Below are 27947 nucleotides of genomic sequence, written 5' to 3'. Positions count from 1 at the left end.
TATATTCGCTGCTTCTGTTAGACCCATAATGTTTCTGTCCTTTATTGCATCCACTTTTGCATGAAATATTCCCTTGGTATCTCTAATTTTCTTGAAAAGATTTCTAGATCTTTACATTGATCATGCAGGAAAGCTTTGTTATCTCTCTTTGCTATTCTTTGGAACTCTGCATTCAGATGGTTATATCTTTCTTTTTCCCCTTTGCCTTTCATTTCTCTTCTTTTAAATTGATATTAAAAAGAATTGTTATTTAAAGGCATTTTTAAATTGTTATTGTTTTATGCGCAGCAGAAAGAAATATAGTGAATCCTTAGCTAGTACACCTTAATGTAATTTATAATTTTAAAGACAAAATTCCAAGTCTTACTGCCTATAGAAAGCTATTGCTTTATTACATAAATGTCATTGTTTTTATATTAATGTCTTAACATAAAATGGTGGATAACTGAGAAATTATCTTCCGATCATGACATCATTACATTTTAAGTTTAATTTTATTTTGTTACATATTAAAGTCTAATAAGAATCACAGCTTCACCAGTACTTTTAGCAGACATTATATATGCATATGTGTATATACACATATTCATATACTCATATATACATATACATATGGATACATTTGACCTATGCCTATATATGTACCTTGAGAATTGGACTGTGAAGAAAGCTGAGCACCAAAGAATTTATACTTTTGAAATGTGGTGTTGGAGAAGACTCTGGAGAGTCCCTGGGTCAACAAGGAGATCCAACCAGTCCACTCTAAAGGAGATCAGCCCTGGATGTTCATTGGAAGGACTGATGCTAAAGCTGAAACTCCAATACTTTGGCCACCTCATATGAAGAGGTGACTCATTGGAAAAGACCCTGATGCTGAGAGGGCTTGGGGGCAGGAGGAGAAGAGGACAATAGAGGATGAGATGGCTGGATGACATCACCGATTCGATGGACATGAGTTTGAGTGAACTCCGGGAGCTGGGGATGGACAGGGATGCCTGGCATGCTGCCATTCATGGGGTCGCAAAGAGTCAGACACGATTGAGCAACTGAACTGAACTGAACTGAACTGAACTTACATATACATGTAATAAGATTGCTCAAATCCTCATTTGGAACTGGCAGTTTATTCCTCCACTACTGGGAGTACTGCCTGCAGAAGGCCCTCAACATTCAGCTCTCTTTGGGGATTACCTCTGCTGAGGATGCCTTTTTCCCTAAGTTAAATCACCTCTCCAGGGCAAGCCACATTCAATGACTAAGTCACATCAGTATATAATGAGCTGTCCCCATCTCCCAAGTTTGAGAGAGTTCCAAAACGCTATTTCAGCTTCAGTCTCTGGAGAGTGAAGTAATGCCTTCCTGAGAATTCATCTTAGCCCAAATTCTCCTTGTGGACAGCCCTGCCTTATTCCATTCTCTTCCACAGGTGGTGAACTTACAAACACTTTGGAGTACACTTTTAGCCTGCTTATCTCGGGATCAGAATCAACTGCCTGAAGTACCTAACCTGTGACATATCCTTTAAACTTAAATACAGATATTCTTTTGTAAAGCTGACAGGATTACTCACTTTCTGAAGCCTCACATTGCTCAGTCCTGACATGCTGTCTGCTAAGTTGCTTCTGTCACGTCCAACTCTTACAACCCTATGTGCTGTAGCTTGCCAGGCTCCTATGTCCATGGGATTCTCGAGGTAAGAATGCTGGAGTGGGTTGCTATTTCCTCCTCCAGGGTATCTACCTGACCTGGGGATCGAAACAACATCTCTTACATCTCTTGCATTGGCAGGCAGATTCTTCTTCTCTATTGCCACCTAGGATGCCCACCTAATAAATACTAATTGGTAAGAAAATCAGACATATTTCAAACCATCCTCCTACATATGAGAAATGATATTTATGACTGAATTATGACATTTTTACAAAAGCTAAATAATTATAAGCCATATTCAAATACAGTTTTAGTTAGGCTATCCAAATCTTATTATAGAAAGATTATGATTTCTATACAGCCATTCTTGCTAATATATTGCAAGAACTATTGCTCTCAAAGTCTAAAGAAGCTGACATTTCTACCAATTAATTGACAATGGAAGAATCCTCAAGAAAAGATGCTTAACAATCTGTAATTTACATTTCTCAGTGGAAACCAATATAATGTTTATATTATAGCACAGATAACATTATTAGTAAAATAATTGAGCCAAATGAATCATGACTGAAAAATCTGATTACCAGAAGGCACCATGCTGATATCCTAGACCTCACATGCTTTCTTCTTTCATCTTGTTGCAATATTAGATTTCTTCTGCTATTTAGTAGGTAGGCTTTGGTTTCTGTCTCTGATTTTTTATAACTATTGCTTTGATATTATAATACATTTCTTGTGAATGATGAGCCTTAATTTATTCTTTCAAAGCAAGTCTACAAACAAGGACAACTGTTTCTAATAAATTTATTTACAACTAACTAATGTACAATTTGTTGATTGTCAAAACATTGGAAATTATGTTCTTGTTTCAGATAAAATATAATTAGTCAGTACTTTCAGTAGGCTGAGCAAGCAGAGGAAGTGTTACAAAATTGGAATTACATAATTTGAGTTTATTCTCCCTTTGATTTTAAAAAGAATTAAATAAACTCTATCTTCTATTCAAATGAACTCAAATAAAATAATTTAGCACATTCTCCTTATGTCTTGCTGTATCATTTCTGATTTGATGACAAGCAGTGCAAATAAAATGAGGGCTTCCCAGTGGCTCAGTGGTAAGCAATCTGCCTGCCAATACAGGAGACACGGATTCAGTCCCTGGTCTGCGAAGATCCCTTAGAGAAAGAAATGGCAACCCACTGCAGTATACTTGCCTGGGAAATCTGTGGAGATGAACATGGTGGGCTACAGTCCACAGGGTCACAAAAGAGCCAGACATGACTTGCGACTAAACAGCAACCAGTGCAAATAAAATATGTAAAAGGATTTCTCTTGGACTCTACTAATAAACTTTGAAAAATACACTGATATCCATGTATATAGACATGCTCTGGCCCAAACTCTAATTACTTTTATAAAAAGAAAGTCTTTTATTTTAGCATATTTTTGTATAAGAAAACTAAACGTTAAAGAAAGAAAGGTAAACATATTCTAAAGTCTTAGAATGCAGGCCTTTACTTACATGCATTTCTGCATGCATGCTGTCACTTCAGGCATGTCCTAAGACTTGGTGACCCTACGGACTGTACGCCACCAGGTACTTTTTTCCATGGGATTCTCCAGGCAAGAATACTGTAGGATGGAGATGGATGCAGCTTACTGCTGGGGCAGCTCAAGGAGTTGCTTGTCTTAGCCACAGATGTGAGAATGGTCAGGGTGCTTTTCTTTGAGAGCCCTAGGCAGCACTTTGAAAAGTGAGCTGAAACCCTGCATGTTCCTCTCTGAACATTTAGACCCTGCCCCCCTGAGGGATATGAAGGAAGAATACTCCACGACTTCTCAGAGGCAGAGCCACAAATGGAAGGAGACTGGATCCTGCCCAATCAATATCAGAATTAGTCTCAGCAGAAAGGTACAGGTCTTGGCTATTCCATCTTGGCTGAAAGAGGTTAAACCCTGAGGCTTTTGAGTGAGAGCACTAATTCCAAAGCCTTGGATTACCAGAGAACTAATCCTAAGGAGTATTAAAGAGTGAGAACTCACACAAAGGAAACCACTTGAATGCAAAACCCACATCACCCAGCCACCAGTACCACCCTGTGCAGGACATGTCATCTAAATAACAAGCAAAACAAAAATACAAACTCAGTCATCAGCATACAGGATTAACACCTCACTCAGCCTTGCACATCAGAAGAAAAACAAACTAAAAAAACTCAGCACAAATCTCACCCTATATGAAGCTTACACATAACACTGGACCACCCTTAGAAGGGCAGAAACCAAGAAGCAAAAAATTCAACCTTGAAGACTGGGAAAAGGAGACCTCAAACACAATAAGTTAAAAAATGATAATAGTAATGAAAAGACAGAGAAATACTATACAAACGAAGGAACAAACCAAAAACAGAAGTCCAAATAAATGAAGGGGAAATAAGCAAACTATCTGAAAAAGAATTCAGAATGATAGTAAAGATGATCAAAAACCCTGAGAACAAAATGGAAAAAATGCAAGAATCAATTAACAGACCTAGAAAAATTAAAGAATACACATACAGAGACAAACAACACAATTACTGAAATTAAAAAAAAAAAAAAACCCTCTAGAAGGAATCAATAGCAGAATATCTGAAGCAGAAGAAGGAATCAGTGAGCTGGAAGATAAAATGGTAGAAATAATTTCTAAAGAGCAGAATAAATTAAAAAGAATGAAAAGAACTGAGGATAGTCTCAGAGTCCTCAGGGACATTATCAAGCACACCAACATTCGAATTATAGGGGTCCCAGAAGAAATGGAGAAGGCAATGGCACCCCACTCTAGTACTCTTGCCTGGAAAATCCCATGGATGGAGGAGCCTGGTAGGCTGCAATCCATGTGGTCCCTAAGAGTCGGACACAACTGAGTGACTCCACTTTCCCTTTTCACTTTCATGCATTGGAGAAAAAAATCGCAATCTGCTCCAGTGTTCTTGCCTGGAGAATCCCAGGGACAGTAGAGCCTGATGGGCTGTCATCTACAGGGTCACATAGAGTCGGACACGACTGAAGTGACTTAGCAGCAGCAGAAGAAGAAGAAGAAGAAGAGAAAAAGAAAGGGAGAAAATTTTCGAAGCAATTACAGTTGAAAATTTCCCCAACATGCAAAAGGAAATAGTCAATCAAGTCCAAGAGGCAAAAAGAGTCCATACAGGATAAACACAAGGAGAAAAATGTCAAGACACATACTAATCAAACTAACAAAGGCCAAACACAAAGAAAGAATATTAAAAGCAGCAAGGGAGAAGCAACAAGTAACATGCAAGGGAAACCTCATATGCTTAAGAGCTGATCTTTCAGCAGGACTCTGCAGGCCAGGAGGGAAAGCCAGGACATATTTAAAGTACTGAAAGGGAAAAATCTACAACCAAGATTACTGTACCCGGCAAGGATCTCATTCAAAATTGATGGAGAAATCAAAAGTTGTTTTAGACAAGCAAAAGTTAAGGGAATCCAGTTCCACCAAAGCAGCTTTACAACAAATGTTAAAGGGACTTATACAGTCAAGAAATACAAGAGAAGACAAAAGACCTACAAAATCAACCCCAAACAATTAAGAAAATGACAATAGGAACATATATATCAATAATTATTTTAAATGTAAAGGGATTAAATGGTCCAACCAAAAGACAAAGACTGGCTAAATGGATACAAAAACAAGACCCATATGTATGCTGCCTATAAGAAACCCACCTGAGACCTCAAGACACATATAGACTAAAAGTGAAAGGATAGAAAAATAAATTTGATGCAAATAGAAATGAAAAGAAAGCTGGTGTAGCAATCCTCAGGTCACACAAAATAGACCTTAAAATAAATACAAGAGATGTATTCCTTACAAGAGATAAGAAAGGACACTACATAATGAGTAAGGGGTCAATCCTAGAGGAAGACACACAATTGTAAATATCTATGCCCCCAATACAGGAGCAACTCAATACATAAGACAAGCACTAACAGACATAAAAGGAGAAACTGACAGTAACACAATAGTAGGAGACTTTGACACCCCACTCACACCAACAGATGGATCATCAAAAAAAAAAATTAATAAGGAAACACAAGTCTTAAATGATACATTAGAGAAGATGGATCTCATTGATATCTTCAGGACATTCCATCCAAATGCAGAAGAACACACCTTCTCCAAGTAAACATGGAACATTCTCCAGGATAGACCACATCTTGGGTCACAAGCCAAATCTTAGTAAATTTAAGAAAATTGAAATCATATCAAGCATCTTCTCTGACAGCAATGCTATGAGACTAGATACCAATTACAAGGAAAAGAAAGAAAAAGGAAAAGCTGTAAGAAATACAAATGCATGGAGATTAAAAAAGATGTTTCTAAATAACCAACAGGTTACTGATGAAATCAAAAGGGGAAATCAAATAATTTCTGGGGAAAAAATATCAATGAAAACACAACTGAAAACCTATGAGATGCAGCCAAAGCATTTCTAAGAGGGAAGTTTATAGCAATACAATCCTACCTCAAGAAACAAGAAAAACACCAAATAGACAACTTAACTTTACACCTAAAACAGCTGGGAAAAGAAGAAGAAAAAAAAATAGCAGAAGGAGTGAAATCACAAAGATCCCAGGAGAAGCAAATGTAAAAAGAAATGAAAAAAACAATAGTAAAGATGAATAAAACTAAAAACAGGTTCTGTGAGAAGATAAACAAAATTGACAAACCTTTAGTCAGACTTATCAAGAAAAAAAGGAGAAGAATCAAATCAACAAAATTAGAAATGAAATAGGAGAGGTTACAACAGACGATGCAGAAATACAAAGGATTATAATAGACTTATGAACAACTATATGGCAATAAAAGAGATAACCTGGAAGAAATGGACAGATTCTTAGACAAGTTCAATCTTTCAAGACTGAACCAGGAAGACATAGAAATTATGAACAACCCAGTTACAAGCATTGAAATTGAAGCTGTGATTAAAACAAACAAACAAAAAAAATCCCATAAAACAAAAGTTCAGGATGGATGGTTTCACAAAAGAATTCTATCAAACACTTAGGGAAAAGTTAATGCCTATCCTCCTAAAACTCTATCAAAAAATTGCAGAGGAAGGAACACTTCCAAATTCATTCTACAAAGCCACCATCACCCTGATACCAAAACCAGACAAAGATGACACACAAAAAAAGAAAACTGCAGGTCAATATCACTGATGAGGATCCATGCAAAAATCCTCAACAAAATTTTAGCAAACAAAATTCAGCAAAACTTCAAAAAGCTCATACACCATGATCCTGATGGGTTTATTCCAGAAATGCAAGGAGTCTTCAATATATGCAAATCACTGTGATACACATATTAATAAAATGAAAGGTAAAAACCTTATGATAATCTCAACAGATGCAGAAAAAGCCTTTGACAAAGCTCTGCTACTGCTACTGCTGCTAAAGTCGCTTCAGTCGTGTCCAACTCTGTGCGACCCCATAGATGGCAGCCCACCAGGCTGCCCTGTCCCTGGGATTCTCCAGGCAAGAACACTGGAGTGGGTTGCCATTGCCTTCTCCAATGCATGAAAGTGAAAAGTGAAAGTGAAGTCCCTCAGTTGTGTCTGACTCTTAGCGACCCCATGGACTGCAGCCCACCAATCTCCTCTGTCCATGGGATTTTCCAGGCAAGAGTACTGGAGTGGGGCCCCATTGCCTTCTCAGCACCTATTTACAATTTAAACTTTTCAAAAAAATTGGCATAGAAGGAACCTACATCAACATAGTAAAGGCCATATGTGATAAACCTACAGCAAACATTCTCAATGGTGAAAAACTGAAAGCATTCCCCTAAGATCAGGAACAAGACCAGGGTGTCCACTTCCACCACTATTATTTAACATAGCTCTGGAAGTCCTAGCTTCAGCAATCAGAGAAGAAAAAGTAATAAAAGGAATCCAGATCAGACAAGAAGGAGTAAAACTCTCACTGTTTGGAGATGACATGATACTGTACACAGAAAATCCTAAAGATATGGTAAAAAAATTACTAGAGATAATCAGTGAATTTAGCAAAGTTGCAGGATACAAAATTAATACACAGAAATAACATACATTTCTATGTACTAACAATGAAATTCAGAGAAATTAAGGAATCAATCCCATTCACCAGTGCAATAAAAAGAATTAAATATCTAAGAATACACTTACCTAAGGAGATAAAAGAACTGTACACAGAAACTTATAAGACACTGATGAAAGAAATTGAAGATGACATAAACATATGGAGAGATAGTCCATGTTCCTTTATAGGAAGAATCAATATTGTGAAAATGACTATACTATCAAATGCAGTCTACATATTCAATGCGATCCCTATCAAATTACCTATGGCATTTTTCACAGAACTAAAACCAAAATTTCAGAATTCATAGGGAAACACAAAAGACCCCAAAGAGCCAATTCAGTCTTGAAAAAGTAGAATGGAGCTGGAGGAATCAACCTTCCTGACTTCAGAATGTAAGACAAAACTACAGTCATCAAGACAGTATGGTACTGGCACAAAAACAGAAGTATAGACCAACGGAACAAAATAGAAAGCCCAGAAATAAACCCATACACCTAAAGGTATCTTATTTTTGAAAAGGGAGGCAAGAATATACAATGGGGCAAAGACAGCCACTTCAATAAATAGTGCTGGGAAAACTGGACAGCTACATGAAAAAGAATGAAATTAGAAAACTTCCTGACACCATATACAAAGATAAACTCAAAATGGATTAAAAACCTAAATGTAAGACCAAAAACTATAAAATTCTTAGAGGAAAATATAAGCAGAACACTCCATAACAAAAATCAAAGTAGTATCCTCTATGACCCACCTCCTAGAGAAATGGAAATAAAAACAAAAGTAAACAAGTGGGACCTGATTAAACTCAAAAACTTTTGCACAAAAAAGAAACTATAAGAAAAGTGAAAAGACAACCCTTGGAATGGGAAGAAATAATAGCAAATGAGACAACTGACAAAGGATTAATTTCCAAAATATACAAGCAGTTCATACAACTCAATGCCAGAAAAACAAACAACCCAATTAAAGAGTGGGGAAAAGACCTAAATAGACATTTCTCCAAAGAAGACATACAGATGGCTAGCAAACCCATGGAAAGATGCTCAACATCACTCATTATTATAGAAATGCAAATCAAAACCAAAATGAGATATCACCTCACTTGGGTCAGAATGGCCATCATCAAAAAATCTACAAAAAATAAAGTTTGGAGAGGATGTGGAGAAAAGGGAATGCTCTTGCACTGTTGGTGGGATTGGAAATTGATACAACCACTATGGAATAGGGTATGGAGATTCCTTAAAATATTAGGAATGAAACCTCCTTATGACCTAGCAACCCAACCCTAGGCATATACCCTGAGGAAACCAAAATTGAAAAAGACACATGTATACCATTGTTCATTGCTGCACTATTTACAATTGCTAGAACATGGAAATAACCCAGATGTCCATCAACAGATGAATAAAGATAAAGAAGTTGTGGTACATATACAAAACAGAATATTACTCAGCCATCAAAAGGAATGCATTTGAGTCAGTTCTGATGAGGTGGATGAATCTAGAACCTATTTTACAAAGTGAAATGAGTTAGAAAGTAAAAGATAAATATCATATTCTAACACACATATCTAGCAAAATGGTACTGAGGAATTTATTTACAAGGCAACAATGGTGAAATAGACTAGAGAACAGACTTATGGATACAGGGAGAGTGGAGGAGAGGAGATGTATGGAAAGAGTAACATGGAAACTTACATTACCAGAATAGATAGCCAACAGGAATTTGCTCTATGGCTTTGGTAACTCAAACAGGGGTTCTATATCACCCTAGAGGGGTGGGATAGGGAGGGAGATGAGAGGGAGTTTCGGAAGGGAGGGCATATATGTATGCCTATGGCTGATTCATGTTGAGGTTTAACAGAAAACAGTAAAATTCTGTAAAGCAATTATCCTTCAATTAAAAAAAAAAAAATACTGGAGAGGGTTCGCCTGGAAGAGGGGCTCTTCCTGACTCAGGGATTGAGCCCATGTCTATTACACACATACATAATTTTGTCTATAACCTTTGCTGCTTAATTCCTTTTCCTTTTTACTGTTTCAGTTCTCTTTTATTTACAGTCTTCCTTTGATAAACAATGAGAAGTATGAACTGTCTGTGTAGAAATACACTTCCAAATCATATAAAAACTGCTAAAATATTATCAAAGTTTGGACTAACATTGTCAATTACCATTTATTAAGCATTCAAAATGATATATGTGTCATTCAATCACCCAGATTGTCTTCTAGACATAATATCTGCCCAGAGATTATCCATTGGTCATAAAGGAACTATTCTATGAATAAACACACTCAACTAATTTTACAATTAAAAAATCATTTTAGCATGGAGTAGACAGAGAATTTGTTTCTGTAGTGCAGAGTGAACAGGGAAACTTTGCAATGATTTAGAACTAGTTCTCTTCTGAGTACACAGTTTCCATTCTTTATTGAGTTGATGGTTATGGTTTAGTCGCTCAGTCATGTCCAACTCTGTCCATGGGATTTCCCAGGCAAGAATTCTGAAGTGGGTTATCATTTCCTTCTCCAGGGGATCTTCTCCACCCAGACATCAAATCTGGGGCTCCCACACTGCAGCTGGATTCTTAGCCAACTGAGCCACCAGAGAAGCCCACTTAATGAGCTGAAAACAAGGCAATTTCAATGCCCTCTAGTCCATGGTAGGACCCTGACCTACTTTTCAGTTCCTTTAGGTTCCTTCCCCTACTCTGTAATTATCTCCATACATGCAAAACAGTTTCTCTCTCTTTTCTCTTCTTTCTGTTAATGTTCTTCCCCCCATCTCTGTTATGTCTCGATCATTCTGCATGTTGGTTTTTGGTTTGTTTTTTTTGTTTGTTTTTTTTTTTTAGGAAACATGACTGCAGACTTTAGAAAAAGTCAGCCAAACCCTGATAAACAATTCATTTAAATGTAATCAATAAAATTGAGGCACTTCCATTAGTACTGCCCATTTTGTGGCCTACCTCTTCAAGCTTAGAGAGACAGCCATTGGACATATACTTGAGGAGGAGAAAAGAAATGCCATCTTTAACAGTGAATTTCAAGTAACAATAAAATTCAGTCTTTAATTTATTAGTAACAGATTTCACATATTTCTCTACATTGCCCTTTCAGTCAGAGTGCAAATCGTTCTGCATATCTCTATAATCCTGTAATAAGCCCAGAGTCTCAGAAGGAATTTGAGAGTTAAAAATAAGCCACATGTCTGAGTGCACCTGGAAAAAGTTTTCTACCTACTCCTCCATATGCAAAAGTTGCTTACTCAGACTATCAGATAATCATTTAAAAATATATATATACTCTTGGAAAGGATTATTGAAGTCAGGGTCAAAAGTTTCTGAAAGGGAGGCACCAGAGCTCTAAGTATAGAGAGTCTGATTCTGCAGATTCACTAACGCTAGAAGAACAAAAAGGGAAGATGAAGGAAAAGCTCCCTATTCAGAGCAAAGTGTTCTCCCTTCTAATGGGAAGCAAGGTGAGCAGCATGAGATATTTAGAAGACATTCTATTAAACAATCCAGAAGAACTATAGATCTATGACCAATGATTTAAGAAATAATATTAAGGAACCACTAATTCATAGTCCTGTGTCCCTTTCTCAGAGTCTATCAGTTCAGTTCAGTTGCTCAGTCGTGTCTGACTCTTTGCGACCGCATGAATCACAGCACGCCAGGCCTCCCTGTCCATCACCATCTCCTGGAGTTCACTCAAACTCACGTCCATCGAATCGGTGATGCCATCCAGCCATCTCATCCTCGGTCCTCCCCTTCTCCTCCTGCCCCCAATCCCTCCCAGCATCAGAGTCTTTTCCAATGAGTCAACTCTTCGCATGAGGGGGCCAAAGTACTGGAGCTTCAGCTTTAGCATCATTCCTTCCAAAGAAATCCCAGGGCTGATCTCCTTCAGAATGGACTGGTTGGATCTCAGAGTCTATATGCATCTCTAATTGTGGCAGTGCTTAAAAAGTCTGGAATATTAAATTTGTGTAAGTTAAAGAATGCTGAACAAAGAACGTTTTCAAATAAAAAATAATAGAAATTTTGAGCTGCCTAGTAGACAGACAGAGCTATTTAAAAAAAAAAAAAAAAAGAATTTAAGAAAGACATAGATACTAGTACAGATTTATTGGTCTTCCCCACTGGCTCACCAGTAAAGAATCTGCCTGCAATGCAGGAGACACAGGAGACAAAGGTTTGATCCCTGAGTCTGGAAGATCCCCTGGAGTACAAAATAGCAACTCACTTAAGTATTCTGAAAAATCCCATGGACAGAGGAGTCTGGCAGGTTACAGTCCATGGGGTCACAAAGAATAGGATACAACCAAATGACTGAGCACGGACAGACTAGTCTCTATTGTGGAGAAGGATAATGGAAAATGGACCTTCGGTATTTGTCCAGTAGGGTCATAATGTTTGAGAAAATGTTTTGGGTCATCCGAGGGAGGGCATCATCTCATCTGACAGTAGAGGAATGAGCTATTTGAAAGCACTGAATGTGGATGATGCTATGTTTGAGAGGACTTTGGAGAAACATAATAAAACTGCTTACAGTAACTGTGAATCTTAGAGGCAGGGTTGGAACTCTCATTGAACCAGGGCCAGTGTTTTCTCAGTTAAGGATATAGAACAGATCATCTTTATCAAGCAATGAATCAGTTCAGTTCAGTTCAGTCACGCAGTCGTGTCCAACTCTTTGCGACCCCATGAATCGCAGCTCGCCAGGCCTCCCTGTCCATCACCAACTCCCGGAGTTCACTCAGATTCACGTCCATCGAGTCAGTGATGCCATCCAGCCATCTCATCCTCTGTCATTCCCTTCTCCTCCTGCCCCCAATCCCTCCTAGCATCAGAGTCTTTTCCAATGAGTCAACTCTTCTCATGAGGTGGCCAGAGTACTGGAGTTTCAGCTTTAGCATCATTCCTTCCAAAGAATAGCAGGTCCAAAATATTGCAAATTTTTACCAACTGATCTCATCCTATAAACCTCATAACACTGGGTTGACTGATATGAAGAAAAATAAAGGGAATGGGTGGTAGATAATGCGTGGTTTGGAATATAGGTGCTATAGAAAATACCATGGTCAGGGAAAGTTTTATTGAGGAGATTACATTTAAAACAGACACTTGAAAGTGGTGATGGATTGAACCATTGAGATTTGGGAGGAAGAACAAACTGGACCCAGGGAACAGCAAATGCAACATAGGCAGATTCCTACAGCAAGGAGTTCAGGTGACTTTATAAATGATTATTCTGGTAAAACCAAACCTTATTAATGTGGTTTAAATATAACCATTCAGCTCTCGATCAGCAAGGGATAGCCAGGAGTTTCAGTGGTCAATGAGATGTCTCTGATCTATAGCAGTGATCGGTGTCAAATAGGGAAGCTTACGTATACCATTCAGAATTCGGGAAGGTCATCTAGATAACATTTATGTATTAAATATTGTGGATGGCAACAAGACTTTTAAACTTCATAAAAATGAGATTTTTGGAGCACTATACTTAAGTGCTTTCTGGGAAAGACATCAGTGACCTTTGCAAGTTGAAGCCTATCAGAACTGAAGGCATATTACCCTGTTCTTGTATACAAATATATGATTCTGAAATAACTGTGATGGGAAAGTGATAGGTGTGAATTGATATGAGTAAAAATACTATCAAACCACACAGTGTGGCACCTTTACCCAGAAACAGAAAAATACGTATATAAATTTATAGCTCATGTAGTACATTGCTATTATTATTTAATGACTATAATAAGAACAAGTTATAATAAGAAGAGATGAAGGTTTTCTCTGAACACAGAGCTTAAGCTAATTAAGCAGTTACAGAGCTCCCTAGAAACAGTGATGTCTAAAGAATTACCTGAATCACAGGCACTCTTATTCTACTTTTATCCTGGTTTATTTCCATTATTTCATCAATTCTAAATTCAAGTGCCACTTTTTCAGATGCTGTTTTGTATTTTCTTATAGCATAATTTATTTACCTCTTGTTATTTTATTTCATTGGACCTATTTTTACAATAATATTTGTCATAAATTATAATTTAATATCTACTTTCATATTTTCTTTTCTCTTCTACTTTATGTCTTCACAACTAAACTGCAAATTCTGAAGATTAGATATTAATTCTATCTTGATCAAAATAGCCCTTAATGAATATTGGCTGAATGAATTAAGCATGAACTTGGGAAAGACTTGAAGGTAAACATGAAAAAGGAAATTATCAGGAAGAAGGCATGAAAAGCCACAAAAGAGAGACAGTGCTTAGTGCATTCATGAAACAAAAAACATTCCATTTGAGTGAGGTGTAATGTAGAAGCACTGGAGTGCTGGGAACAAGGCTTAGCAGGCAATCACATTGGGCGTGAGGTAATGTTTGCTTACACATTAGAAAACCAGAACAGATCTCAAGTATCAAAGTGAAATGAACAGATCACTCAGTTTGAATAATAGAAAGTGGATTGATAAGAGGTAAAACTGGAATGGAGAGAAGAATGAGGTAACTGAAGCAATAATCTACAGAATCAAGGTTGACAAAATTGCTCTCAGAGCAGAGGATGGAGAGAAGTAAATGTCCTCAACATACCCAAGAGTCATAATCAGCAATACTAAGTAAGAATTAAGCCAAAAAAAACTGAAGAGAAAATTAAATTTGTATATATTATGAAAGAAAAAATGAAAATTTTTACTGACAGAAAATATCAGAAAGAAAAATATTGCCAAATTTTACTATTATTTAATTTAAAACAAGTTATAAAAAGGCCAAGAAAATTCAGAAAATATTCACAGTAAAAAAAAAAAAAACAGGAAAGGAAGTTAATTACTTTATGATATAAAAATGTCATATATATTTTACATGAATCAGTAGAACCAATTAATAAATAGGTGAATGAGAGACAGAATCTTGCCAAAGAGGAGCTAAAAATATCTGATAAACCTGAAGAGCTGTTCAACATGAGTTATTATAAAAAAAACACATCTAAAATCACAACAAAATGTGTCTACATTTTTGAAATCATCAACCATTAACACAATAAAAATTTTATCAAATCACAAAAGTGGGAAGGATTTGTTTGTATCATACTGTATAAAATACTGACGAGAAAAAAGCATCCTACATTACTGTGTATTATAAATGCAATTCATTTTCAGAAAATACATGCTGGTTCCTAGTGGTTTGTTTATTCCTATTCTATTTTCCCATAAACATAATACCGTCATAGTTGTGTTCTCATAAATGCCATGATGTTCATTTGAGTTATTCTATTCTTCCTTTTCTCCTTCATTTCTTTATGATGATGATGGTGAAATATTTCAGACATATGAAAAAGTATACAGCCCTCTTTTTTTCAAGCACTTATTATTCCTCATAGACAGTAATAATATACATATTTGTATCTGTAGTTTTAGTCATGTTTCATCAGATATTCATAAAACATAGTATTTGTAAATTAATTGGCTAAAAGGGCCTGTAGCCTACCAAGCTCCTCCATCCATGGAATTTTACAGAAAAGAGTACTAGAATGGGCTGTCATTTCTTTCTCCAGGGGATCTTTCTGACCCGGGGATCGAACTCTGGTCTCCCACATGACAGGCAGATGCTTTACCCTCTGAGCCACCAGGAAAGCCCAAAGCAAAATATAAATTACCAAATAATTTCTTATGTTCCTAATGAGCATTTTAGATAATTTGAGTATTTGAAGAGCATTTTCTTTCAACATAGATTATAAAAACAAAGTACTTTTGCTCAGTTAAATGGCATTCCTTTCATTATGGTACTTTTACCTGAGATTTAAAGTTTGGTCAACCAAACCCAACCTTTAATTACCATTTAATTAAAATGTTAAATCAAACACATATAACTGTTTGGCTTCCCCATAAAGCTCTTGAGTGCAGCAGGTGATAAGTGTTTTGCAGATGTTTACCAAGAGCAAATATTAAAACAATGGTCATCCATAAATAATCAGAACTACTCTAAATAGGTCATTTTATTGGCTCATGAGTAAGATAGACAAAATAGGACCATTTTTTTTTAAGGAAAAAGAATATTCATTTCTATGAGTTTCTTGCAGCGTCTTTCTAATTCCTTATATTTTAGTAACAATAGAATCATCAGAATGGAGTTTTTCAGTTAATAAAAGTTGACAATCACTCATCCTTATACCACCAATTTCTGCTTCACTTAGCCTATGAAGAGTTAGATTTTATCATCTTCCTCATCACAAACCTTCATCCGGACAATCAAGAACTTAATTTTGTGTGACACTAAAGCTAAGAAGACACAAAGTCTCAAGTACTGACCCTTACATACAGTCCTCTTTGGCTAGCCCAGCCGAAATACTGGATCGTTAACTCCTGTGGTTAACCTTCTCTTAAATATACGTATATATGTATGCACACACACACACACACACACACACACACATATATATATATGCATGCATATTATGTGTCCATATGTCTGCTAGCATAGTGTGTTTATTTTAGAAAAAAAAAAGATTCTACAGTCTCTGAGAGTACAAGAAACAGTGTTGATGATGAAACATAAAAAATGTCTTAGTAAGGAGGAAAGCATTATACTTCAAAATGATCAAAACAGTGAGAAACTGCAGGACGGCAAATACATTGCAGTACAATATAACAAGCTAAACATACAGAACAAGCATTGCATTGAAGTGTTTAAATCCTAAGGAAGATAATATAAAATTTCTTTGCACCAGTGGATATCATTCAGTCCAACAAAAGCAATCTTCTGAATAATGGGAATAACATTAAGGAAAAGCCATAAGTACATGGATGGATACATTACACTACAAATCCTACAGGGTCACCTAGTTCTTCTGTGATACATAATATATGTACTATGGGAGAATGCCTTTCTAAAAAATAAATATACAGCCAAAGTGCAGAAAAAGGAGACCACAATGCAACAGCACTGAAATATTTAGTCTCTCACTGCTCTGTCTGGAAAGTGACTGGGATGCTTCAGGCAGCATTGAATAATGTTAGGAGGTGGCAGTGAGTGAATGTGCCTTTGCTGAACTCATTTAATATGGTAATGAGAAACATACTGCTAGAAAAAATGTTTGTGAAGTAGTATTAAAAGCCACAAAGTGGCAAAAACAATGACAAAAACTAGATTTATTCTTATTCCAAAATGATAAAGTTACTATTAAGCAGCTCTTGTTCTCTCTTTTATAAAACCAGCTTGAACATCTGGAAGCTCACAGTTCATGTATTGCTGAAGCCTGGCTTGGAGAATTTTGAGCATTATTTTACTAGCACGTGAGATGAGTGCAATTGTGTGGTAGTTTGAGCATTCTTTGGCATTGCCTTTCTTCGAGACTGGAATGAAAACTGACCTTTTCCAGTCCTGTAGCCACTGCCGAGTTTTCCAAATTTGCCAATATATTGAGTGCAGCGCTTTCACAGCATCATCTTCCAGGATTTGAAATAGCTCTACTGGAATTCCATCACCTCCACTAGCTTTGTTCATAGTGATGCTTTCTAAGGCCCACTTGATTTCACATTCCAGGATGTCTGGTTCTAGGTCAGTGATCACACTATCATGATTATCTTGGTCGTGAAGATTTTTTTCTACAGTTTCTCTGTGTATTCTTGCCACCTCTTCTTAATATCTTCTGCTTCTGTTAGGTCCATACCATTTCTGTCCTTTATCTAGCCCATCTTTGCATGAAATGTTCCCTTGGTATCTCTAATTTTCTTGAAGAAATCTCTAGTCTTTCCCATTCTGTTGTTTTCCTCTTTCTTTGCATTGATCGCTGAGGAAGGCTTTCTTATCTCTCCTTGCTATTCTTCGGAACTCTGAATTCAGCTGCTTATATCGTTCCTTTTCTCCTTTGCTTTTCATTTCTCTTCTTTTCACAGCTATTTGTAAGACCTCCCCAGACAGCCATTTTGCTTTTTTGCATTTCTTTTCCATGGGATGGTCTTGATCCCTGCCTCCTGTACAATGACACGAACCTCCATCCATAGTTCATTAGGCACTCTATCTATCAGATATAGTCCCTTAAATGTATTTCTCACTTCCACTGTACAATTGCAAGGGATTTGATTTAGGTCATACCTGAATGGTCTAGTGGTTTTCCTTACTTTCTTCAATTTAAGTATGAATTTGGCAATAAGGAGCTCATCATCTGAGCCACAGTCATCTCCCGGTCTTGTTTTTGCTGACTGTATAGAGCTTCTCCATCTTTGGCTGCAAAGAATATAATCAATCTGATTTCAGTGTTGACTGAAGGCGGAGGAATCATAGCAAATTGCCAACATGCGCTGGATCATGGAAAAAGCAAGAGAGCTCCAGAAAAACATCTACTTCTGCTTTATTAGTCAATAATATGCCAAAGCCTTTGACTGTGTGGATCACAATAAACTGTGGAAAATTCTGAAAGAGATGGGAATACCAGACCACCTGACCTGCCTTTTGAGAAACCTATATGCACGTCAGGAAGCAACAGTTAGAACTGGACATGAAACAACAGACTGGTTCCAAATAGGAAAAGGAGTACATCAAGGCTGTGTATCGTCACCCTGCTTATTAAACTTATATGCAGAGTACATCATGAGAAATGCTGGGCTGGAAGAAGGACAAGCTCGAATTAAGATAGCTGAGAGAAATATCAATAACCTCAGATATGCAGATGACACCACTCTTATGGCAGAAAGTGAAGAGGAACTCAAAGCCTCTTGATGAAAGTGAAAGAGGAGAGTGAAAAGTGGGCTTAAAGCTCAACATTCAGAAAATGAAGATCATAGCACCTGGTCCCATCACTTCATGAGAAATAGATAGGGAAACAGCACTGCAGATGGTGACTGCCACCATGAAATTAAAAGACGCTTACTCCTTGGAAGGAAAGTTATGACCAACCTAGACAACATATTGAAAAGCAGAGATATTACTTTGCCAACAAAGGTCCATCTAGTCAAGGCTATGGTTTTTCCAGTAGTCATGTATGGATGTGAGAGTTGGACTGTGAAGAAAACTGAGTGTCAAAGAATTGATGCTTTTAAACTGTGGTGTTGAAGAAGACTCTTTAGAATCCCTTGGACTGCAAGAAGATCCAACCAGTCCATTCTGAAGGAGATCAGTCCTGGCTGTTCTTTGGAAGGAATGATGTTATAGTACTTTGTCTGCCTCATGCAAAGAGTTGACTCATTGGAAAAGACTTTGATGTTGGGAGGGATTGGGGGCAGAAGGAGAAGGGGATGACAGAGGATGAGATGGCTGGATGGCATCACTGACTCGATGGATCTGAGTTAGAGTGAACTCTAGGTGTTGGTGATGGACAGGGAGGCCTGGAGTGCTGCGATTCATGGGGTTGCAAAGAGTCAGACACGACTGAGCGACTGAACTAAACTGAACGGAACTGTTCCCTCTACATAGAATTAAAATTAATGCATATCATCAAAATATATAGAAATGCTATGTTGGACAATTATTTCTAGTTATTGACCAAACAATATTGCTATCCCATCAGCCCACAGACTTTGCATAATGACAATGTGTTTGCTCAAAAGTGTCGGAAATAATCACAGCAAATATAATAATGTTTTATTTGACCCACAAAATAGATATTAATCTTGAGTTATGTTTTTCCCACACTTACTACAGATCAAAATAAGATCTTACTTCTAAAGAAGAACATGTATTGTTTTAAAATAAACACGTATTGTTTTCAGTTCAGTTCTGTTCAGTCGCTCAGTAGTGTCCGACTCTTTGCGACCCCAGAAATTACAACACGCCAGGCCTTCCTGTCTTTCACCAACTCCCGGAGTTCACCCAAATTCTTGTCCACCATGTCGGTGATGCCATCCAGCCATCTCATCCTCTGTTGTCCCCTTCTCCTCCTGCCCCCAATCCCTCCCAGCATCAGTGTCTTTTCCAAAGAGTCAACCCTTCACATGAGGTGGCCAATGTATTGGAGTTTCAGCTCAAACATCAGTCCTTCCAATGAACACCCAAGACTGATATCCTCTAGGATGGACTTGTTGGAGCTCCTTGCAGTCCAAGGGACTCTCAAGAGTCTTCTCCAACACCTCAGTTCAAAAGCATCAATCTTTGGTGCTCAGCTTTCTTCACAGTACAACTTTCACATCCATACCTGACCACTGGAAAACCATACCCTTGACTAGACGGACCTTTGGGTAATTCTATAATACATCAAAGTAAATGTTAAACTCATAATCTTTAGCTACTTCCTTGGTGTAAGAATATGATAACTTTTTAACTGGCAGTGGGAAAGTATATTTTCAAATCAATTTGTAAGCAAATATTGTATTGATCTCGTCCCTGATTTTATAAATTTCAATGGATAAGTAGTCTAAAATCAATTTCTATTGTTTTATTTTCAATCATTTCCTCTTCAGCCTTTTGAAATCTCATGTTCATTCAAAATGTTGATAAAGTTGCCTTTTCAGTGATCACATAAAGACTTATTCAATATTTGGTCTCCTTGAAACACTTACCATCACCCATCTTAAGCCTCTTCCTTAGCTTCAGCAGCACAGATCTCTCCTGGTATTTCTCTGAACTCACTGCAGGCCATATTCTTGATTCCTTCAGTCAAGTCTCTCTCTTTCCCCAATATTTTGTCTAATTATGTCAGTTTTCTGTCCTTAATCCACATCTTTTCCATGTCACTCTCTCATCCCCTTACTTGAATTCCAGACTCATGTTTTTGCAAATGATTTCCAAAATTAGCATATCAGACTTTGTATAATAGGCATTACTTTTACAAACTGAAGGTTTGTGGCAATTGTGGGGCAAGCAAGTGTACTGATGACATTTTTCCAACAGGCTTTGCATCACATTTTGGTAATTCTTGCAATATATTTTTTTCATTTTTATTATATTTGTTATGGTGATCCATGATCATTGATCTTTGATGTTACTATTGCATGAAAAAGTATGATTGGTTGAGCTTGATTAACACTTTTTAGCAATAAAATGGAAAATCCCCATGGACAGAGGAGCCTGGAGGATACAGACCATGGGAGTCACAGAAGAGTTGGATACAATTCAGCAACTAAACAGCAACAATCAAGATATATATTTATGTATATTTAATGCTGTGGCACAGTTAATAAAAGATGATATTATAATATAAACATAACATTTTATGTACTAGGAAACAAAAACTGTAACTAGCTTCATTGCAATTTGCTTAATCACAATGGTCTGGAATCAAACCCAAAATATTTCTGAGATGAGCCTATATACATGGTTTCTCTCCCAAGTTCCATATTGCAAAGATACAGGTATGCAGTTTTCCTAATCTCAACACATCCCAAAGAAACCTCAGCATTTTCCCTGCTCACTTTCCCTGAGCTCTGTTTCTTAGTGATTTTCCTTTATTCTCAATGGCTTGAATTTGAATATTTCACATCATCAATAAGTCCTTCCATTCTTATAACCTTGGCTTCCCTGGTATCTCAGATGGTAAAGAGCCTGCCTGCAATGCTGGAGACCTGGGTTCAATCCCTGAGTCAGGAAGACTACCTTGGAGAAGGGAAAGGCAACCCACACCAGTATACTTGCATGGAGATTCCCATGGACAAAAGAGCCTGGCCAGCTACAGTCCATGGGGTCTCAAAGAGTTGGACACAACTGAGAGACTTTCAATTCCCCAGTTCCTGAAATTTTATGCTGGTTATCTGTTCTGAATTGTACAATCATTCCCAACTGGATTCCACAATTCACAAAATTTCTTTGTGGTTTTGTTGACATTTTCTTTACAAAAACCTGAATCTGAAAATGTCACACCTCTACTGACAACCTAAATTCAGTGAGGAGTAAAGATGAATTTTCCTAGATTTCCATCATCTGACTTCAGTTACTAGTACAGTCTTATCTCCTCAAGACATTGATACTAATTGTCCTTGCTTTCTAGCATAGTTATAATAAATACTGTCTTTCACCTGCCATTTGCTTTCTATTAATAGAACTCATTTCATTATCTATAGTGAAAGTGTTATATGTATGTATGTGTATATATATGAATAAATATATATGCATAATATATATGTATATACACCTATGGAAGTTTTCCCCAAGGCTCAGCTTTCAAGGCTCAGCTCATTAATGTTACTAAGGGAAAGTCCAGAGAGAGGATTAATAACATTAAATTCCTTTATCCCTACCTTTCTATAATCTTTCCTATATATCTGATTCATGCTGCTGCTGCTGCTGCTAAGTTACTTCAGCCTTGTGCAACTCCATAGACGGCAGCCCACCAGGCTTCCCCATCCCTGGGATTCTCTAGGCAAGGACACTGGAGTGCATTGCCATTTCCTTCTCCAATGCAGGAAAGTGAAAATTGAAAGTGGGGTCACTCAATCGTGTTCGACACTTAGTGACCCCATGGAGTGCAGCCCACCAGGCTCCTCTGCCCATGGGATTTTCCAGGCCAGAGTACTGGAGTGGGGTGCCGTTACCTGCTCTGATATCTGATTTATAGACTTAGTGAAATAATAGTATGAGAATACACCAATCTCACAACTTTTCACTAAATTGTGACCTCCTCAAAATTATATGGATTTTTAAATTTCTATCATTTTGACTAGTTATGGATAGCAAACAATCAACAAATATTTTAATTGAGTTAATTAATGAGTCAGTATCAGTTAGTTAAACAATAAAATACAACTTTTAACCACCATCTTGTTTCTAATATACAATAGTATTATAATGTCTGAGGAGGCCTTACAAATACAAGAAAAGCTGTGAAAAGAAGAGAAGTGAAAAGCAAAGGAGAAAAGGAAAGATAAAGCATCTGAATGCAGAGTTCCAAAGAAAAGCAAAGAGAGATAAGAAAGCCTTCCTCAGCGATCAATGCAAAGAAAGAGAGGAAAACAATAGGATGGGAAAGACGAGAGATTTCTTCAAGAAAATCAAAGATACCAAGGGAAGATTTCATGCAAACATGGGCTCAATAAAGGACAGAAATGATATGGACCTAAAAGAAGCTGAAGATATTAAGAAGAGGTGGCAAGAATACATAGGAGAACTGTACAAAAAAGAGCTCAAAACCCAGATAATCACGATGGTATGATCACTCACCTAGAGCCAGACATCCTGGAATGTGAAGTCAAGTGGGCCTTAGAAAGCATAACTATGAACAAAGCTAGTGGAGATGATGGAATTCCAGGTGAGCTATTTCAAATCCTGAAAGATGATGATGTGAAAGTGCTGCATTCAATATGGCAGCAAATTTGAAAAACTCAGCAGTGGCCACAGGACTGGAAAAGGTCAGTTTTCATTCCAATCCCAAAGAAAGGCAATGCCAAAGAATGCTCAAACTACTACACAATTGCACTCATCTCACACATTAGTAAAGTAATGCTCAAAATTCTACAAGCCAGGCTTCAGCAGTACGTGAACCGTGAACTTCCTGATGTTCAAGCTGGTTTTAGAAAAGGCAGAGGAACCAGAGATCAAATTGCCAACATCCGCTGGATCATGGATAAAGCAAGAGAGTTCCAGAAAAACATCTATTTCTACTTTATTGACTATGCCAAAGCCTTTGACTGTGTGGATCACAGTAAACTGTGGACAATTCTGAAAGGAATGGGAATACCAGACCACCTGACTGGCCTCTTGAGAAACCTGTATGCAGGTCAAGAAGCAACAGTTAGAACTGGACATGAAACAACAGACTGGTTCCAAATAGGAAAAGGAATACGTCAAGGCTGTATATTGTCCCCCTGCTTATTTAACTTATATGCAGAGTACATCATGAGAAATGCCAGGCTGGAAGAAGCACAAGCTGGAATCAAGATTACCGGGAGAAATATCAATCACCTCAGATATGCAGATGACACCACTCTTATGGCAGAAAGTGAAGAGGAACTAAAAAGCCTCTTGATGAAAATGAAAGAGGAGAGTGAAAAAGTTGGCTTGAAGCTCAACATTCAGAAAACGAAGATCATGGCATCTTGTCCCAACACTTCATGGGAAATAGATGGGGAAACAGTGGAAACAGTGTCAGACTTTATTTTTTGGGACTCCAGAATCACTGCAGATAGTTATTGCAGCCACTTACTCTAAGTAAAAGACACTTACTCCTTGGAAGGAAAGTTATGACCAACCTAGATAGCATATCGAAAAGCAGAGACATTACTTTGCCAACAAAGGTCCATCTAGTCAAGGTTATGGCTTTTCCAATAGTCATGTATGGATGTGAGAGTTGGACTGTGAAGAAAGCTGAGTGCCAAAGAATTGATGCTTTTGAACTTTGGTGTTGAAGAAGACTCTTGAGAGTCCCTTGGATTACAACAAAATCCAACCAGCCCATCCTAAAAGAGATCAGTCCTGGATGTTCACTGGAAAGACTGATGCTGAAGCTGAAACTCCAATACCTTGGCCACCTCATGTGAGGAGTTGGCTTATTGGAAAAGACCCTGATTTTGGGAGGGATTGGGGGCAGGAGGAGAAGAGTTCGATAGAGGATGGGATGGCTGGATGGCATCACCAATTCGATGGACATGAGTCTGAGTGAACTCTGGGAGCTGGTGATGGACAGGGAGACCTGGTGTGCTGCAATTCATGGGGTCACAAAGAGTCGGACATGACTGAGCAACTGAACTGAACTGAACTGAACTGACTGAATATCTGTTCGCTAGTATTGCTATGTATGCTTCTCCTTTATTGAATAGCCTTCTTACCAAATTAGCTCAATTTTCTATTGTGGTGTCTCAATGGGTAAAGAATCCACCTGTAATGCAGGAGACACAGGAGACTCAAGTTCGATCCCTGGGTCTGGAAAATACCCTGGAGGAGGGCATGGCAACCCTCTTCTGTATTCTTACCTAGAGAATCCCATGGACAGAGTCTATAAGGTTGCAAAGTGTCAGACACAACTGAACAGATTGAGTACACACACATTTGTTTTTCAATGACTTTTCAAGGTCTGTCAGGTATAAAGTATTCAGCTCTATCCTCTGTCCCTGTTACATGTGTAGGGAGACAAAAAGTAACAGTGATGCAAGCATGAATTTAATAAAATTTAAACTCACTTAAGCTACTAGCATTCACATTATGGCACTTCAAAATATTCAGTGGCAATCTGGAGAAAAATATGATTTTATTTGTAATGTGTCAGGAAAAATAAGAAAATTTTCAATTTGAAATGCAGCATAGTCAATCTCTTTTATTTAAAACGTGTTTTATAATACTGCCTAGAAGTGCAAATCTCTTCCAAAATGAATGTATTGCCTTGTTCACTAACTGGTATTTAAAGTAACTACCCAGAAAGAATAGAACTGTCATATAGTGAATGGTATATCATATAGCAACTGTACTTAGTGTTATCTATTTTTATACTACTTTTTTCCATGATGCACTGCTTTTTTCCTTCTGTAATTTTTCAGCATTTCAGCATGGAAATCTGAAGTATGGGCAAATGTCAGAGGGTGAAAATATGACTATCTCTGTACATTCGAAGTCTGCACTGATTACTCTTATGTTAACCATGCTATCATCCCACAAGGACATACCAACTGTAAACTTCCCTATGTCTTAGTTTTTATGTAAAAAATGTATAATGCAAAGTGATGAATTAGAAGCCAAGAGGTAAATGCTGCTAAATGTCACTTGATGATATCATGAGCCCTTGTACATGGGAAACTATATTTTCCCATGTAGCGGTGTATTAACTACAAGAATATCTTTCTGTACTCTGATGTCTTGGAAGCAAGACTCTTTAGCAGAACAAAAATTGCATGCAAACTTTTCTCGCACTAGTTAGGGAAAGTTGTCTACATTTTAATAACATAATCCAGGGTTGTTACTAAATCATCACATTTATACATTTTGGAAGAAGCATTATATATAGAAGAAAGTACTAAATGTCTCATAAAAATGTTAAACTGTGATAATCACTGTGAGAGATTAAAGACAAATATATGACTTCTGCCCATAAAAAATATTCAGTTAAATGAAAAATGCATGAATAAATATGCTTTTAAATAATTATAAAAACCCCAATCTAATAATCAGCCACATTTCCATTCCAGTTCTTTGGGGATTTCAGTTTTGTCCAATTTAGAAATGCTTATAACATGCTAAGTAATATACAAGATACGGAATGAAAGAATTATTCACCAATGACAAATTTATCATAAAATCAGTCCCTTGGACTGCAAGAAGATCAAACCAGTCAATCCTAAAGGAAATCAATCCTGAATATTCATTGGAAGGACTGATTCTGAAGCTGAAGCTTCAATACTTGGACCATCTGATGCAAAGAACCAACTCATTGGAAAAGACCCTGATGCTGGGAAAAATTGAGGGCAGGAGGAGAAGGGGACAACAGAGGATGAGATAGCTGAATGGCATCACTGACACAATGGATGTGAGTCTGAGTAAACTCTGGGAGTTAGTTGATGAACAGGGAAGGCTGGAGTGCTGCAGTCCTTAGGTTTGCAAAGAGTCAGACATGACTGAGTGACTGAACAACAACAACACTTATGCAAGCTGAGTTCTTTTTCTGTATTTTCACTTTAGTTTTATTACCATGGTTGGGTTTTATAGTGCTAGTATCATACTCTCCTAAATTATTTAAAGTTTAGAATACATTTAATTATCTGACCTTACAGTTCTCCATTAACTTTCTTTTGTGATTTTTTTTCATTTGGATTTCACTTTTTTTTTTTCCCATGTAAGATATTTCTATCAGTTAAAAAATAGAACTTGGGTTTTATTGAAATTGCATGAAAAGGTGATATTCATCCAAAGAGAATTTTGTTCTAGTTATCAATTAGTGTATGACTAACTACCTCCAACCTTAATGGCCTAGAGTGACATAAATCTTATCATATCCTATGATGGACATGGGGGATCAAAAATTTGTGCCAGGCTTTGCTAGGCAATTCTCTGCCACACAGGTTCAATTAAGGTCACTTAGTGATATTCCAGTCTGACTGAGCTGGTCTGAAGTTTCCAAGACAGTTTCATTCACATATCTATTACCTAATAATTCACATATATAATAATTCCCTTACCCATAATTCCAACATGGAGAGCTGGAAATGTCCCCTTCCATTTAATCTCAGGGCTTCTCCACATGGTTTCTTTAGAAGTTTTTGAATTCCATGCATGTCATCTCCGGGTTCAAGAAATCAAGGCTTAAGCTTCCAGCTTCTTAATGGCGTGGTTTAGGAAAGTCGATTTTTGCTATACTCTATTGTTCACAGCCATCACAGGCAGTCAAGATTCAAGAGAAAGATTAGTAGATTCCACTGCATGAAAGAAAAGGGGCAAAGCACCTATGTCTATTTTTAATTCATCAGAGTTGGCCCTCTTCCCACAAATCATTTACATTCTTTCAACACACCAAATAAAATTACCCCGTCCAAGTTTTCCAAACTCTTGGTTCTGTTATAGCTCCAGATCAAAATAATGAAAACAGGGAAGTTTCCCTAAGATACAGGATGTAACAACAACAAAAACAACAAACACTGATATCTGTCCAGCTGAACAATTTCTGGCTGGTAGAACTGTTCCCAGGGCATAGGTATGCATCCCAGGACTTCTCCTGGGCCAGATGTCTCAAGCAAAAGAGAAACTAGGCATTCCCTAGCGCATACTGAGCTGCTAACTTACAAATATGTAACGTTTTTCCTGCTCGGTGTTGGGAGTTTTTCCTGCTCTTTCCCATGATGTGCTTTGGTCCCCTGCTTAACTTTTGAGTTGAAGCTGGCTCCCCTCTGCTGAAACCTTGGTGATGACATGTAGCAAACAGCTCCGTGTCTCTCCATAGAGTGAAAAGTTGACAATTTAGAGGGCAGTAGGTTTCCTCTTCCTTCTCTACATGTAAATTATCCATACCCAAAATGGAAGCAGCAGTATATATCATTGAGCCCCTTCCACCATTATGCAACATTATCATTCAATGAAAATGGATTACCAATATGCTGTCATTTTTGGATCCATTTAAAATAATTTGCTTTATCTGAAAATTGAAGAAATAGCATGTTACATGAAAATCTAAAATTTATAGATTCAAGCAAAAATAATGCATTTGCTCTATCAGTTCTTTCACAAAAATTCAGACTTTGCAAAATTCACTGGTTTTCATTAATTTTTTTTTTAAAATCAATCAAATCAATAATGCAACTTGCTTACCAGGAAATACTGCATTC

Source organism: Ovis aries, chromosome 10, assembly GCF_016772045.2.
Source record: "Ovis aries strain OAR_USU_Benz2616 breed Rambouillet chromosome 10, ARS-UI_Ramb_v3.0, whole genome shotgun sequence".
Taxonomy (NCBI): domain Eukaryota; kingdom Metazoa; phylum Chordata; class Mammalia; order Artiodactyla; family Bovidae; genus Ovis; species Ovis aries.
Note: the sequence above shows the minus strand (reverse complement) of the source record.